The following is a 14,894-nucleotide window of genomic DNA, read 5'->3' as shown; positions in this document are numbered from 1 at the left end:
AGTGGGGAACTTTGAAATTTCAAAGTTGTTTTCAGACTTTAGAACAGACTTCTACTTAAGGTTTCATTTTAAATCATCCTCCGGATAGGAGTAGTAGTCTGCAAGCCCCTTTTAAACTCTGGGATTTGACTTAGCTTTTAGAATTTTTCATTAAAAGGAAATAGGTGACAATAGACAAAACCTGAAAAGATGTGGCCAAAACCATCAATATTTCATCAGGAAACATTGCTTTTACTACTATTTTACTTATTTATTTTAAAAGGCCCTTTTTTCTCTAGGAATTAAAAAGAAAAATAAAGACAAATCTCAGGACTCTTCACCCCAACCTCCCATTTTTCATTTGTTGGCTTGGAGATCTTTTTTGTATTTCAGAAAGGATTGCATGTTCAGCAGAGTGCATGTGAGAGCAGGAGGTTTTGCTGTGGTGATGTGTCTGTGTTTCAGAGGGTGTCCATGTCCAAGTGTATTGTACTTGTCTTTACTGTTATGCTGATGGTGGATTGCAGATCTGACAGGTTCTTTCTGTGTCTTTGTAAAGCTGCCCAGGACACGGCACTAGAGCACCCCGGCCTTGAGAGAAACCCTGGAACAGCCCTAACATTCAGCTGGGGCTGGCTTCTGCCTTTGTTCGTGTTAATTTGTACTTCGCCCAGTGATTGGTTTGCCTGAAGTTGCTGGCAATACTTGTGAACTGTGCAACTCAAGTGCAGGATAAACCAGGCTTGAAAAATCCAGACAAGAACTAGAGCTGTGCAGTGTTAGAGCTCAGCAGTGTTTCCCAATGGGAAAATGACTTTCCCATGACAAGGTGTCTCTCTTTTTCTTGAGTAAAAATATGAACGTTGTTTTTGGAAGATGTTACTTGGCAGTTTCTGTTGAATCTGGAAAATGATCAATTTTTCAATATGGATTTAGAAATTTTTCTTTAGAATTACCTAGAAAAAGTATCCCACCTCCTCTCTTCAAATCAAGGAAAATCAAGGTTACAAATGAAACGAGGTTTTCCGTAGGAGGAAGAATGTTGCTTGGCATTTTTATTAATAAGAATTAGCACTAATATTTTTATTTTTACCCTTTGTTAGTAGTATTAGTATGGGTATCTCCTTGTGCGTTTAGGCTTAATGTAGTGCAGTCTGCTTTTCTGAGGACATTTGGTCCTGCAGTTGGGCATGTGAGAATTTGGGGTCCTGCTGTACCTGTGACATTGTCAGTGTTAAATATGACTGGGCAAAGGCATTGAAAGAGACGTGTGAATCTTCAGCCATATTTGCATTGAACTCTGTACGTGACTGTGTGGGGAAAAGACACATCCATATGGATATTTTGCTAGTCCTTCAAAAAGGAGGTCTGGTAGTTGACAGTCCTGCTCCTTGGCAGCTGATGAAGTTTCTAATCCAGTGAGAGAAGAGGGAAACTTTCCAAATGCTTCTTGTGCAGCTGAATGACATAAAAATGCAGACTGGGGGTTCATGTCTGAGCCCCTTGGAACTAAGGTGTTCTCAAGAAAAACTTGAGCCAAATGGACCCACTTTCCCAAATAGCTCAATTTTGGCAAAACTTCATTTGATTAAATGAAATTATATTAAAACATTCTGACTGGCTTTAGGGAGGGGTATCACAAGCAGCAGTTTGAGACTTGATCTGGTTAGTCTGATGCCTGACATCACAGACAAACAAAATCCACTCCATGATTTCATACACAGAAATGTCTGAATCCAGCTGGATGCTTGTGTTTATTGAGCCTGCATCCACAGGACTGTGCCTTGCTGGCTGAGTAGCTTGGGTCACACCTCAAGGGTCTGTGCCGTGTGGGTTTGACTATGCTGTGTGGCACCCAAAGCAGTGTGAGTGCAAGCAGTGTTGTTGGTTTAATGGCTGGCCTGCAGGTCTGGGAGAATCACAGAATGGTTGAGGTCGGAAGGAACCTCTGGAGGTCATCTTGTCCAGCCAGGCCCCGTGCTCAGGCAGGGCTACCCAGAGCCAGTTGCCCAGGACTGTGTCCAGGCATCTCTGCTGGTCTCCCTGGCTGTGATTGTAACTGCAAGGAAAGTTAAAAGGCTCAGTTAGGCAGCACAGGCCCTGTCAGTAAATCATTGTGCAGTTCAGGCTGTTTTTTCCCCCAGATTGTACTCCATAGAGAATCAGACAGACTGTGCTGAGCTGGTCCCATCTGCACCCAACCTGGACAGCAGCTTTATCTTGCCTTGTAAAACTGCAGAGCTCTGTGACAAAAGAGTTAATCTCTGCCTTTGTTTCTCTTCCTCTCTCTCTTCTCTCTTGCAGCCGACTGAAAGGCAAGATGAGAGCAGATCCATCAGTGTCAGCTGCTTTCAGCATATCAGCACTTTTGGGGGGTTTATTGGAGACTAGTCCATCAGCAGTGCTTCCAAACTGCAACCACACTGCAAACATGCCCCTCCTCCTGCACGGCAGCCTGGGGACACAATGCCGGGACCCGGTGCCGCTGGCCAGGGGCTGGGTGATAAATGACTGTGAGAGGCATCTCCATGGCTAGCAAAGTCCAGAGGGTAGGCCAGAGCCAAGCTCCTGGGGAGGCACCAATGAAACCATATTAATTTCTGGGCGTGCGTCCATGTGTGTCTGTGTGTCTGTACTGTCTGAAATAATACCCTTGACACAAACACACATGCTTCACTTCCAACACACGGAGTAACATGGGAGAGGGGTGAAAGGGAGAAAGCAATGTGATTGACAGGTTAATGAAGCAGTTCATAATAGCAATGGATATTATAACCTTAGAAACAGCTTGTAAATACCCAGTTGCTTTACATGTATAAACATACTCCCATGCTCAGGACTGTGTATATACATTTGCCTATTTATGAAATATATATGCATATCTAAAAGGTGCAGGAATGTGAGATCAGTGCTCTGAAGCGAAACCGAAGAATAAATAGGAGCTGGATAAAATTAAGCTTCATTAGCCTAGCAGCCATATATATCCCCTGCCTTTTATTTTACTCTTAGGGCTGGAAGTCTTCCAAAGCAGTGGAGGGACTTCGAAGCACACTTCTGACTGACTTGCACTCCTAAGCCCTCTTGGTACTCTTGAAAACTCCACCCATGTGGGGTTGTTTAATTGCTGATGTTTGTCTTTCTGGTTTTTTTGTTGGTTGACTTGAGGATTTTTGGTTTTGTTTGTTTGTTTATTTGCTTTTGTTGTTGATGGTGGTTTTTTGTTTGGTTGGTTTTTTTTTCTTTTCATGTGTTTTTAATCCCAGGGTCTTGGAAAGAGCAGCCTCAGCCCATCCATGGAGGGCTGGGAAGTTGTGTTAGCATGAGGAGAGTGCTTTGAACCCATATCTAATCCAGGGTTTTGACTAATTCCTTATCACTTTGGTATGTCACCCTTTGAAAAGCTGGATCTATCTTTTACTAGGAAGATAATTGGATGTCTTTGTTTGCTTCTGTACTGTACATATCTGTGAGAATTTCCCAGTGTATTCTGGACTGGGGCAATGACTTACACAACAATACTTTCCCTCTTTTGTAGGACTTACTAGCAAATATAAATAGTGACATACTGAGCTCATGTGGATGGACAACAACCCCAGGAGCTGAAAAAACAAGGTCAGCATGACTGAGGACCTTTACTTCTTCATTCCGTGACTCTGCTTTTACTTGCAAGCCTCAATTTTGCAGTAAGATAATTCCTCTGGGTTCTTCTCCGAGCTCCTCTTAGAGAAAAATAGGAGATTAGAAGATTTCTTCTCATACATACAAAGGAGTGTTAAATTTGCCTGTTCCCAGTAGAAGCCAAGCACGATTTCTAAGTATCATGGCTGTGGATGAAAAAATTCAAAGAACCAAGTGTACTGGGAAGCGTCAGAGCCACAATGTTGATAGAACCCAAACCTACACAATGGAAAGTTTATTTTATCACCTTGAAGTTTGGCTCAGACTTGAACTCTTGTGAAAATCCTCAGCAAATTTCCCTCTAAGACTATACAGCTATGTTCTTGGCCTCAGGTCTTCTGGAAAGAGCTTTGGCAGATATTTTCTTCCCTGATGGGAATTCCAAGATAGAAGCACTTAAGAGGTGGGATGTGTGCAGAGACTGCATGGTGTGTGGCACCGTGCAAGGGGCATAGATACACATGCATATCATGGGCAACGTGCAAATAATCACGCCTGCAAGTCTCTAGCCATACGTGCTTATCCTCTTGCTACAGCAGCGAGGGATCATTTTGTTATAAGGCAACTCACACTGTCTTGGTCTCTCTTGACAAGAGTTCTTGATGATCTGGTGATCTGAGCTTACAGGCAAAACAGTCAGGCCAAGTATTTCTGTGTTAATCTTACAGCTGTGGAACAGACGTAACTTGTCCCTGAACACATGAAGAGCTGAAGACAAAGATGGGAACGGGACTCAGATGTCCAGCATGGTAAGCTCATTATTTCTGTTTCTGTCTAGACTGGTCAATTATGCTATAGCAACACTGGCTGAATATTTGCACAGAAGTAAAGAGCTGTGTATTATAGTTTTTAGGAATATCATAACTCTGTAACTGGGAATCCTCTGGGTTGGGGTGCAGTTTGAACCACTGTCTTAAGAATACTGTTCTGCCTAGCATCCTCTGTCCTTTAAGCTCCCTTTTCCTCTGTTCCCTGGAATTAGGGTCTGTAGTTGCTCTACACAGGCACTTTTAACCCTTAACTGTAAAACAGAGGAGAACAAGTAGACTTATGGCAGGATGGGAGGAGAATTTTGATCTGCAGCCTGAAGAATTAGTGTCCTTGCATCAGGTACTTGCCCTTAATTCTCCACTGAGGAGGACTGTCAGGTTTGAGCAGACTGATACTGCTTGTGCAGTTCTCTCCCCTGCCCCAGAGACCAGAGCTGTGGGGTGGGTGTTGGTGAGCAGTTAACTTCGGGTGGGAGCAATAGGTTAGGGTGTGGGAGGTGGCAAGGTCTCCCTGTCTTTGGTGGGGAGGAGGAGCAGGCTGTGCATGATAGTTCAGCTGTCTTCTACCATCTAGGCCAACCAGCCGGATCTGAGGCCTTCCCAAACAGCACAGCAAGCTCAGCTTTGCTGCTGTCAGCACTGCTGAGAGCAGAAGCTGGGGATGAGTGAATCAAAATATCCGGATTGCATGGATATTGGCTGGAAGCGTTCCACCATATCCACGTGGCTGCCTTTGCATGATATTCATGCTCGTCAGAAAATTAATTATTCCATTCACCGGGCTCTGTGAGCCAGGAGGATTACCTCTCAATACCTGGAGTTCCTCATGGGGGTGGGAGGTGTGTGTGTGTGTGAGCTTGTCTGTCTGCATGCCTGCTTATCCACAAGGTATATTGTGAACATGGATGTGTACAGACAGCAAGAGATTGTACAAGACTATAGATACAGGGAAGGAGTTGCACAAGTAATGCAGAAATAAGGAAGATGCTTTGCTCTGTGTGTCTGTGAGAGAGAGTGCCCTTGGGAATGCTGAGGGGCTTTGTCTGCATGCCAGAAAGAAAGGTATTTTCTTCCAGGTAGGTGAGCTGTGTACAGGAAGCAGAGGGTGCAGGGCCTGGGAAGGTGGCAACGCGTTCCTTATCTTTGCCTTTATGTGTGTGAGGGGTATATGCATAGCCAGGCTTTTTAGATCTACCTTCAGAAAGGTTTACGTACGTTTAATACAAGCTTAAATTTGCCCATGGTTTCCTGTGTACTTGTGCTTACAAAAGGAAAAAAGCTCATGTGTATACAATGAGTATTGAAAAACTGCGTATGTGGTGGAAAAACTGGTGTCAGGTGGCATCACATTAGTACCTGTGATTTTGGATACATTAAATTTTGACTATGGTCCTCCTAAATACAGCTCCAGTTCTTGTCTTCCTGTTAGTACAGCTGATCAATCCCATGTACATCAGGGGTAACTTACATCAGGAAGTAAGCAGAATCAGGTCTTGTGATATTTGAAAACAAAAGCTTTGCACCTCAGTTTGGAAGCTTTCCTGTGATCCTCCAAGTTATGTGCATGGGGTAGGGTTTTCCAACTACAGCAGCAAGGCAAGATCTTTTCTGGAAAGGAAAACTGCTTTATTACGGCTTGGCTCTGAGACTGCCCTGATTGGCTCTGCTAGGCAGCACAATGCAGAATTTCAAGCTTGGGGTGTTCTCAGAAATTTGTGTTATTAATTGAAAGCTTATTAATCGCAAACACAGGATGACATTTTACATGGTTTAGTTATGTTCTGTGAATCGTATGTACAACGCAGCCTCAGCCACAAGGCAAGGAATCTCCTGCCGTAACTGATAACAGAGAAGCAATAACAGCTCTGTTCCCACTAACTGGTTCTGGGGCGACAGGGACAGCCCTTGCAAGTGTCTGATCATCTCCTCTCTGGTGGTCACTCATCCTGGGATTAAGGGAAGTCTCAGAGGAAGGCAGACTTACTCACTGAGGTAATAAGCATTTTGGTTTGTTACCAGCTGGCTTGAGAACTTTGGCCTCTCTGAATCTCTGCAATCACCCTTAAAAATAAAAAGACCTCGAAGTGATGGAACTGCCGACATCACACTGAAAGTCAGGAGCCCCGTGTCTAGAGCAGGATATGTGGTGTTGCTCTATATAATTAAACTTTGTTGTGCTGAACTGTGGCTGGGTTCTCTATAGTGATGCTTGAGTCCCCTTCTGTCATGTTTGAGATGTGGGTCAAGTCTGCATCTGATTTATAAGGTATTGGGGAAAGCATATGTTTTTGGAATAAAACTGAATATTTTTTACAATATCCTGCAAGAAAAGTCAGTTTCTTCTGTCCAGCTTCATAGATGGTCAGTGCTATATATCATATAATCGTAGAATACCCTGAGTTGGAAGAGACCTACAAGGATCATCAAATCCAACTCCTGGCCCTGCACAGGACAGTCTCCAGAATCCCACCACGTGCCTAAGAGCATTATCCAAACGCTTCTTGAACTCTGTCAGGCTTGGGGCCATGACCACTTCCCTGTGGAGCCTGTTCCAGTGCCCAGCCACTCTCTGGGTGAAGTACCTTTTCTTAATACCTAACTTAAATCTTCCCTAACACAACTTCACAAGCCAAGTGACCTCAGCCACTCCTCATATGGCTTCTCCTCAAGGCCCTTCACCATCTTTATAGCCCTCCTTTGTGCTATATAAAAATCAAAATGAGATTCGTGTTGAAACAAGAAGATAACAAATGTCTTAGATTCTTAACATATTTTTAAACAAAGTGGCATTGCCCAGTCATTGTGTGGACATGGCTGTGGTGTCCACCTAGTCCATGAAGGGTACACCTTTTTAAAGTAGATTTCTGAAGACCATCATCCAGAGTTGTGTTTATCTTTCTCACAGCTATAGGCATGGGCAAATCAGGCATACTGCTAGGAGAGGCACTCCTGCAAGCCACATCCATGGATCTGCAGCTGCTTTTGTCTGGGAAGAAACAAAGTTTGTACAAAACCTGCAAATATCTCCATCAATCCTCTTTGCCCTGTCCTCCCCACTGCTATATGTGAATCTCCTCCTGTCTGACAGAACTCCCTGGGTCTTTCCCAGGCGTGCTAAGAGTAGTTAAATTCAGTGTTGTCAGAGGTGGTGCTTGCTGATGTTGCTGAGGTTCCTCAGGGAAGCACTTATCATAAGCTCTGCCACTCTGCAGCTATCAGCTTCATCAATGGCTGGAGCTGGGTACAAAGTCCTTTCTGCACTACTGAGAGCTGTTCAGGGGAATGTGGACAGCAGAACATCTCTGCATTCCCTTTTCCAGCAGCAGAATTATTTCCTGAAAGGCACTGTAGGCACTGGGAGGAGATTATAGGCCAAGTGCTTAAACTCTTCCACCCTGGTTTAGCAAGAGCCCCACAGCTGTGGATTGTCTGATGCCAGCAAATAAACCAGATGGACGACATGGATGGAAACAGGCCAAGCTGGGATGGAAAGCACAGAGTGCCCTCCTGTCTTAATGGGCTTCTGGAAGATGAAGTAGCACAAGCTGAAAAGAGCCTTCAGCTGAAAAGCCCCCTGTGTTGAAGTAATGGGAAACTGGACCTATATTTTTTTTGTGGGGCTTCAGCTGTGGCTTGTTGGGATCTCCCCTAATACTACAGGAAGAGTGGTAGTGTCCTAGGTGCCTGCAGGAAGGTAGGGTGTTTCCAGTCTTCATTGGAGAGAAGAATCTAGATCTACAACTGCAGAGAGCAGTGGGCTTGGGAAGAAAAATCCAGCAGTCATAGTGAGAGGTGTCATAGATCGTATGCATGCTAGAGGGTGTCACTGGAGTTGCCTGTTCTGGTTAGCAGGAAGATGAAGCCCACCCAGTCTGCAAAGGACAGTGATGGGTCAGTGCTTCTGAGCAACATATGCTGCTTTTGCAAGGGGCCAGACCCTGTTGTTCTTCCAGCACTTCATGTCTGTGATTTGTTATCTGAGTGATGGCAAGGTCTACCACTCAGATCAAACATTCACCGTGCTAGGTGCTTTATGTACAAGTCTAATGTCCAAAAAGAGCTTTCTCCCATGATTAACAGAACATAATTTTATGGATAGGCTGTCATGAAAGGCTGTGAGAAAACCACAAAGCTTCACTTCACCACCTGTCCAGGGTCCCCAGACTCTGACTTTCTTCAAAACCTGAGATAAGGCAACCTACCTTTGTCTACACATATCTGTTGACCGTTTAGGCACCCAAGCTTGGTGCCACCAAATAACAAGTGATCTGAATGACTCATGGATCCCTTGAGTTTGAAGGCTACAGAAAATATCCCAGGACTTTGAAGACTCACTTGGAATCATACATGGAGTCCATTATCAGTGCTGAGAACCTGACTTGGTCCTAGTCTTATGCCTTAGGCTCATGACTGGTTTTCCTCCCACAAGGCTAGTTGAGATGTTTCAAAAGGTAGCAGCAAGTATGTTCATCAATAGAGTATGCCTACAGCCCCCTTTGGGGTACTTTGGGTTTAGGGTATTCCAGCTTTACTAGGAGATCACTCTCTTACCACCAGGAAACACAATCTGCTGGAGCCTTTCTCCAATAAAGGCTTGAACCTCAGTTCAGTGCCTCTTCAAGCCAGGCCAATCAGCTTGCAAGTCTGTTTTGGAAGAGACTACTGAACACACCCCTTAGCGTGCTGGAAAATTGCCCCTGCTGGTAACAGGTACTGTCCAGACAGATTACACTGTGTTTATGGGGTTCACTGTGGAGGGGTGGATACAGGATACGTTTGCCAGGCTGTTTATGGCTGTGAGGGAGCGTGGACTTTCTAGGTGTGATCCTTGCCTCTGCCATTTTTCCTTCTTCCTCTATTCTGCCATCCCTGAAACAGCCTGGATTGGTTATAGCCCACATTTAACAGTGGCCAACCTGCAAAGAGAGAGCCAGAAAAGTTAATGTGGAGTTCTGGTCTACTCCCAGGATGCATTTGGGCTGCAGCCCATAATGATATGTATAATTGCAAAGGCCTGCCAAAAAAAGCAGGCTGGATTTAATTGAGTCAACACACTGCTATTAATAATAAAATGGCAGAGACTTTGCTATTAATCACTTGTGCTGGCTTTATCACAGGCAGTCTCGGCTATCTGGCTACCAAACAAGACCTTTAAAAAAAATGGTGCAGTGGAAAAAACTTACTAGTGGGAATACACCTGCTAACAAAATAAACCTTGTAAACAAAATGTTCCTTGCAGAAGAATGTTCTTTCTGAAGGGGCAGCTTATTCGGGAGGCAAATGGGATTATGTCAAATGCCTGTGTCCTGCAGCAAAGTCCTCCTTTTATAGGAATAGATCACTGGAGGATGCACTTGGCAAATGGTGCATCTTTGTAGAAGGGTATACTTGATAAAGGACTTTGAACTGAGTGGGCATTCAGGGAGAAATGAATCCTCCAAAGAGAAAGGTAATTTTTACAGGAGTACAGCACAGCCCAGAGAGGAATGCATCTGTTCCTAGTAAATGGAAAACACCATATCTGATGAGTTACTGAACAAAAATGGAAATGCAAACTAAATAGCATTCCTGACACCTAAATTACAGACCTCCTTATGGAGGTCTGGATAAACTGTGGTATGTCGAGTTGGATGGCTGGATGTGCAGCTCTGTACCCCAAAGTGGATGCTGCCAGCACTGCATGCAGCATCACTGAAGGAGTAGGATCTGGTCTTCTGAGGGGTCACCAAGGCCCAGAAGTGCCCTCTTTCCTGTGACCTGACTCGGTGATGCCATGAGGTGGAGGAAAGATTTGAATGGGGCTCGATCTCTTGCAGGTATGCACCATATTTGCTTTCATGCCCAAGTTCCCTGTGGTCCTCCTGACGAAGTCCAGTGCCTGAGGCTGGTATTGTTTCCTCATGGTAGTGCAGTGCATTTTTGAAGTCCATCCTTGCTGAGGTTGTTATCATAGCAAACATGGTAATCACAATCTTCACTTCTGTTTCTGAGTAGAGCAGCTTGCGATGACTGTCTCGGAAGGCACCTTGTGGAAAAAAGTTCTGAAACCCAGGAGGATGGGAAGAGGCTTGAAAACCTTGCATCTGAGCAGGGACAAGGATGTGTCTGTTGGCAAAGGATATACAGCAAGTAGATAAACAAACAAAACAGATTAAATCTGTGATAGAATGTTATGTTGCTTTTAGTCTAAGAGGTTGGAAGGTTTAAAACTCTTCTAGCAGACAGCTGGAAGGGGAGAATCCCCTGACTTCCACATCTGAGAATCCAAAGGAATGGATCTTTTCTTCTCTTGCAAGTTTTCCTGCAAGAAGAGATACATTTTCTGTACACCGATGCAAAAATCTGTGTGCATCATGCACCAAATAGTCAAGCAACATAAATGATTTAACAGGCTAAAAGGCCTCTTTCTACTATGAATTATCAAGGTCCATAAATGAATGCAAATGTTATCTCTCAGAAGGAAAGAGAAAAAAGAAAAGAGAAAAAACAACAAAAAAAAAATTGCAGAAAAAAATTATCCACTTCCTGCTGTTTTCCTTTCCTCCCCATACAGTGAGTGTCTTATCCTCAGAGAAATTCACTTCATTGTTAGAAATAGCCGAAATTGGCTTGCAACTAGTAAAGATGCCAAGAATTTGCACCTTGCTCTGTGACCTAAAGCAAAAATGACATGAACATTGACAAATTTGACAAGGAAATTTGTGCAAAAAACAACTTCTATTTGGCTAGCCAAGCAGCAAATATGTCGGATGATATGCTTTATTAAGCAATCCATTTTTCAGCAATAGCTGCACCATCTGCAAAGGTTAGTGTGCATCAGGCTTTCCACAGAATTTCATCTGCGTCTGCAGCTAGGTGCAACACACGACCACATTTTTCATGTACATACAATTTTGGATGCAAATAGAATACTTGATGAAAGAGGTGACCTTCCGGACTGACTTCCCCATGCAGTAAAGTCACAGGCACAGAAGCAGCTGAGAGAAACATATCTCTGCCTGGAGGGAGGCAGGGAGTAGAAGAGAGGAAGGAGGAGGAAAATGAGACATAAAAAGAGGAGGAAACTTCAAGAAAAAGTGTTTCCCAAAAAAACGGCTTGGCCCATCACATAGCAGAGACTCTGCACTTGTACCAGTCAAAGTGGAATGGAAACTGCTGGGTTAGGTAGCTGCAGTTTTCTTCTGGGTGGTATCCATCTCTCCATCTTACAGTTTTTCTCTTGTTTCCTTGTGTAGTTCACGCTACTACACTTTCTACACTTCCATTGTTCCCTCTCATGGTTTGCATTCCAGACTTGTCATCTCTTAGGGATGGGACATTTACCTTCTTACTACTACAGCCCCTGCCTAGGGCTGCTGGATATCCTTCTGAACATCCTTGGCTGTACAGGATGCATTTTCTAAATCCAAGGAAGGGATGCATTGCTTTCAAGCATTGATGGGACATATCTGTTTTCTACCTTTTTTATTTATTTTTTTTTAAGTCACGATGGTCTTGTCTGTGTATTTTCCTACATTGTTTTGTAGTGGATGGATATGGTCCTTTCATGTCCTATCTGTCCTACATTAGGTGAAGTCAACTCTTCCCTAGTCCCCAGTCCTCTTTCCCAAGTGTATGCTGTACACATGGCTCCCTACGCCTCATTGATGGTTGCTGGTTATAAATTCATGTTCTCAATCCCTACTCCACTTAGCTGAAGTTGGATGCCATCCCAGTGCCTTGCAACTGTCCCTGGTCCAGTGGAAAGTTTAATCTGCCAGTTCCTGCCGTGTTGTCCTATGGGGAGAGTTCAGTTCAGTGCAGCTTCACACTGCACAGAGAGAGAAGCTCATTAGCAGGACATGGTAGTGTCTGATGACACTGTGGTCCAAGAAGGCCTCATTAGGCACAAAATGTTTTCTGTAGCTCTCTGAGATTTCCTAGTAACTTAAGGAATTCAGACATAGCTACTGTGGGGGCATAGAGGAAATGGGGGACAGAGATGCTCTCTCCAAGGGCCATCTCCCATCTGTGTCTTTTGGAGGAACAGACATTGGACAAAGCCTTTGACTCCTTTTCTGTAGCCTTGATCCTTTCTGCAGAGATGCAGATGGCATTGGCTGGGCCTGGCAGGCACACTCTTCCCTGGTTAGCAGCTAAGCAGTGTTAAGTGATGAATGTTAAACTTAACAAGGGGTCTTACAGATTTACGTAAGGATTTTACTGCCTGCCAGGTATAAATGATGGAACAGCTTTGATCTTTAGGGGGATCAGTACTGGAAGTGATTTAAACTAAAGTTAATAAAACTGCTTAAAACTGTACTCTGTAGTCCCACAGGCTGAAGGAGCCCTTGGCCACTTGACTGCTCTAAGTAAAAATTGTTCACATTTATGAGGGAGACCAAATCCCAATGGTGTTAACTGTGTTTCCAGCTGAATAATAAATGGTATCTTGCAGGAGTCCTGCAGGTCCTTCCTTCCCTGTGTGCACTGCAGGTCCCACAGCCTGCTGGAGCCACCATGCTGTAATCCACAGATACAAAAAAAATGGTAGACTCTTGGTAGTTCTGTGGGTTTTTCTCATTCTCTCTCCACTTTGTAATCCCTAAAACATGTCTAATCCTTTTGCCATTTTGTAGCATGTCACAAGCTTCCATTGGTGATTTTTTAAATTTTATCATCAAGCAGAATTCTTGTTGTTTTATCTTTGGAATTTGCTGACCAGCAGTGACAAGTACATGCCGTAAACATTAACATTTCATTGGCTTCGTGGTGAGCTTTGCCACCAATGACCTTTAGAAACTGGGCATCACACTACAGTTTTTACTAATGGTCCTGTAATGTCTACTTCCACCACAATGCATCTTAAGAAAGTTCCTCACAAAGGTGAAAATTATCCTTTTTAATGGACAGTCCATTTTCTGTCTCCCAGGAATCTCAGTTACCTCCTCTGCTATAATCATGGGTATTTCCACTGGGGATTTCTGTGATGTCCCAGGATGAAACAGTGTGAGCTGCAGTGGGCGGGGTGCTCAGATGCTGGTGCAAGCAGCAGTTGCATAATCTGCACTGATTCAGATGAAGAAGTGGCTCTTTTGTAACTATTAGAGGAGTTGATGGGATTTACTGGCAGCCCTGCATCAGCCCAGCTCATTAGGTTTACAAGTTACAAGAGAACAAATTCCATCCGTTAATTGTTCGCAGCTATGAGGCAAACAGGCCTTCCCTGCATGCCAGGGGGTCATACTGTCAACTGCAGTCACCAAGCTGTCCCTCCACAGACACACAAGTCATCCTGCTATTGCTATAGGGTTTTTTAATTCTCCTGCCATTTCCTAGAAACTCTTTATCTACCAGAATGCCTTCTGTCTGCTTGGTAACAAAACAAGTAGCCTTTCATGGCCCTCTCTAGAAATCGGTGATTGGCAGCCACTGAAATTGAATTAGCAGTAACTCACCACTGGTAGAAAAAAATACTTTTTTTGTTTTTATTTCAGCCCAGTGCACTGTTAGTGATGGAACTCTGCAGTACAATGATTTGATGAGGCCATGATCTTGGAAAGATACAAAAAGAGATGGGCTGTTTCAGGCGAATCATGAAGAAATCCTGAAATATAAAGGTACAGTCAAGTCTGGGATGGGATTTGCTCTGTAGGGGAGCCAGCTGGAAGCTGCCAGTGCTTGGGAGGAAGTTGCATGAAAATCTTGTTACTTGTACCTTGTTATATAATTACCTCTTGCAGAGTGGGGTTTTTTTTCTGATTTACAGTCACTGTTGGAGACAGGTTATGTGCTTAGAGAGACCACTGGCTGGATAGCCTGGTATTTCCTGCGTTCTTACTTCCACGGATCCTCTAATAGCCCTGCTGCCCAGCTTTGTCCTGCTATTGTGTCTCACTGTGAGAATGGTCTATATCTGAGATTGTCGGGGGATTTCTGCAGGCAGCTTCTAGTGGTATTTTCTGAGCCCCCTGATATGCTCCCCACACTACTGTAGCATTTTCTAAATTCCCTGGGGGCTGAGGGTCATCTCTCACTTTACATAGGATAAATTGATAATGACACAATGAAATCAGTCATGATGAAATAGCTCCAATTTTATTACAATGAAAGGGGATTTTGGATCCGTGTTTCTGTTGTGTTGTGTCTGGAGCTGTGCTTACACCACAGTGGCTTTTTGCCAGAGATTTCCAATTTTGAGGTCTCCTGTCCCATCCCATCAACTTGTAGCTAGATTTAGCAAACTTTTTTCCAAGGTTTTCTGTGTGTTTCCAGAGAAGTTTTTCCTGTTACATCTTGTAGCAGCCTGTCTGTTCACTGTGGCTAGATTTTTGTGGGGCCACAACTGTTGCGTTAGAGAATGAGGGAAGTGATAGATCATCTAGTGAAGACTAGATGATCTGCCATGGCTGGAATTTGCTCCTCACCCACCTGTCAAAGCAAGAGGAGAAGTAGTTTGGGAGGCATCACTAGTTTATGGCTGTTTAC

General features: G+C 44.0%; 1 long non-coding RNA gene across 1 annotated transcript; it reads left to right on the top strand.

Moving 5' to 3' along the window:
* Positions 1-3,513: 3,513 nt before the first annotated feature.
* Positions 3,514-13,990, top strand: LOC113987018. The gene is made up of 3 exons (XR_005562242.1): positions 3,514-3,591; positions 4,326-4,406; positions 13,904-13,990. It is a non-coding gene; the product is annotated as an uncharacterized LOC113987018 (long non-coding RNA).
* The last annotated feature ends 904 nt before the right edge of the window (positions 13,991-14,894 follow it).

Source organism: Pipra filicauda, unplaced genomic scaffold (assembly GCF_003945595.2).
Source record: "Pipra filicauda isolate LSUMZ 115617 unplaced genomic scaffold, ASM394559v2 scaffold96_size2947999_pilon, whole genome shotgun sequence".
In the NCBI taxonomy this organism is placed as follows: Eukaryota; Metazoa; Chordata; class Aves; order Passeriformes; family Pipridae; genus Pipra; species Pipra filicauda.
Note: the sequence above shows the minus strand (reverse complement) of the source record. Positions and strands in the feature narration are given on the sequence as shown.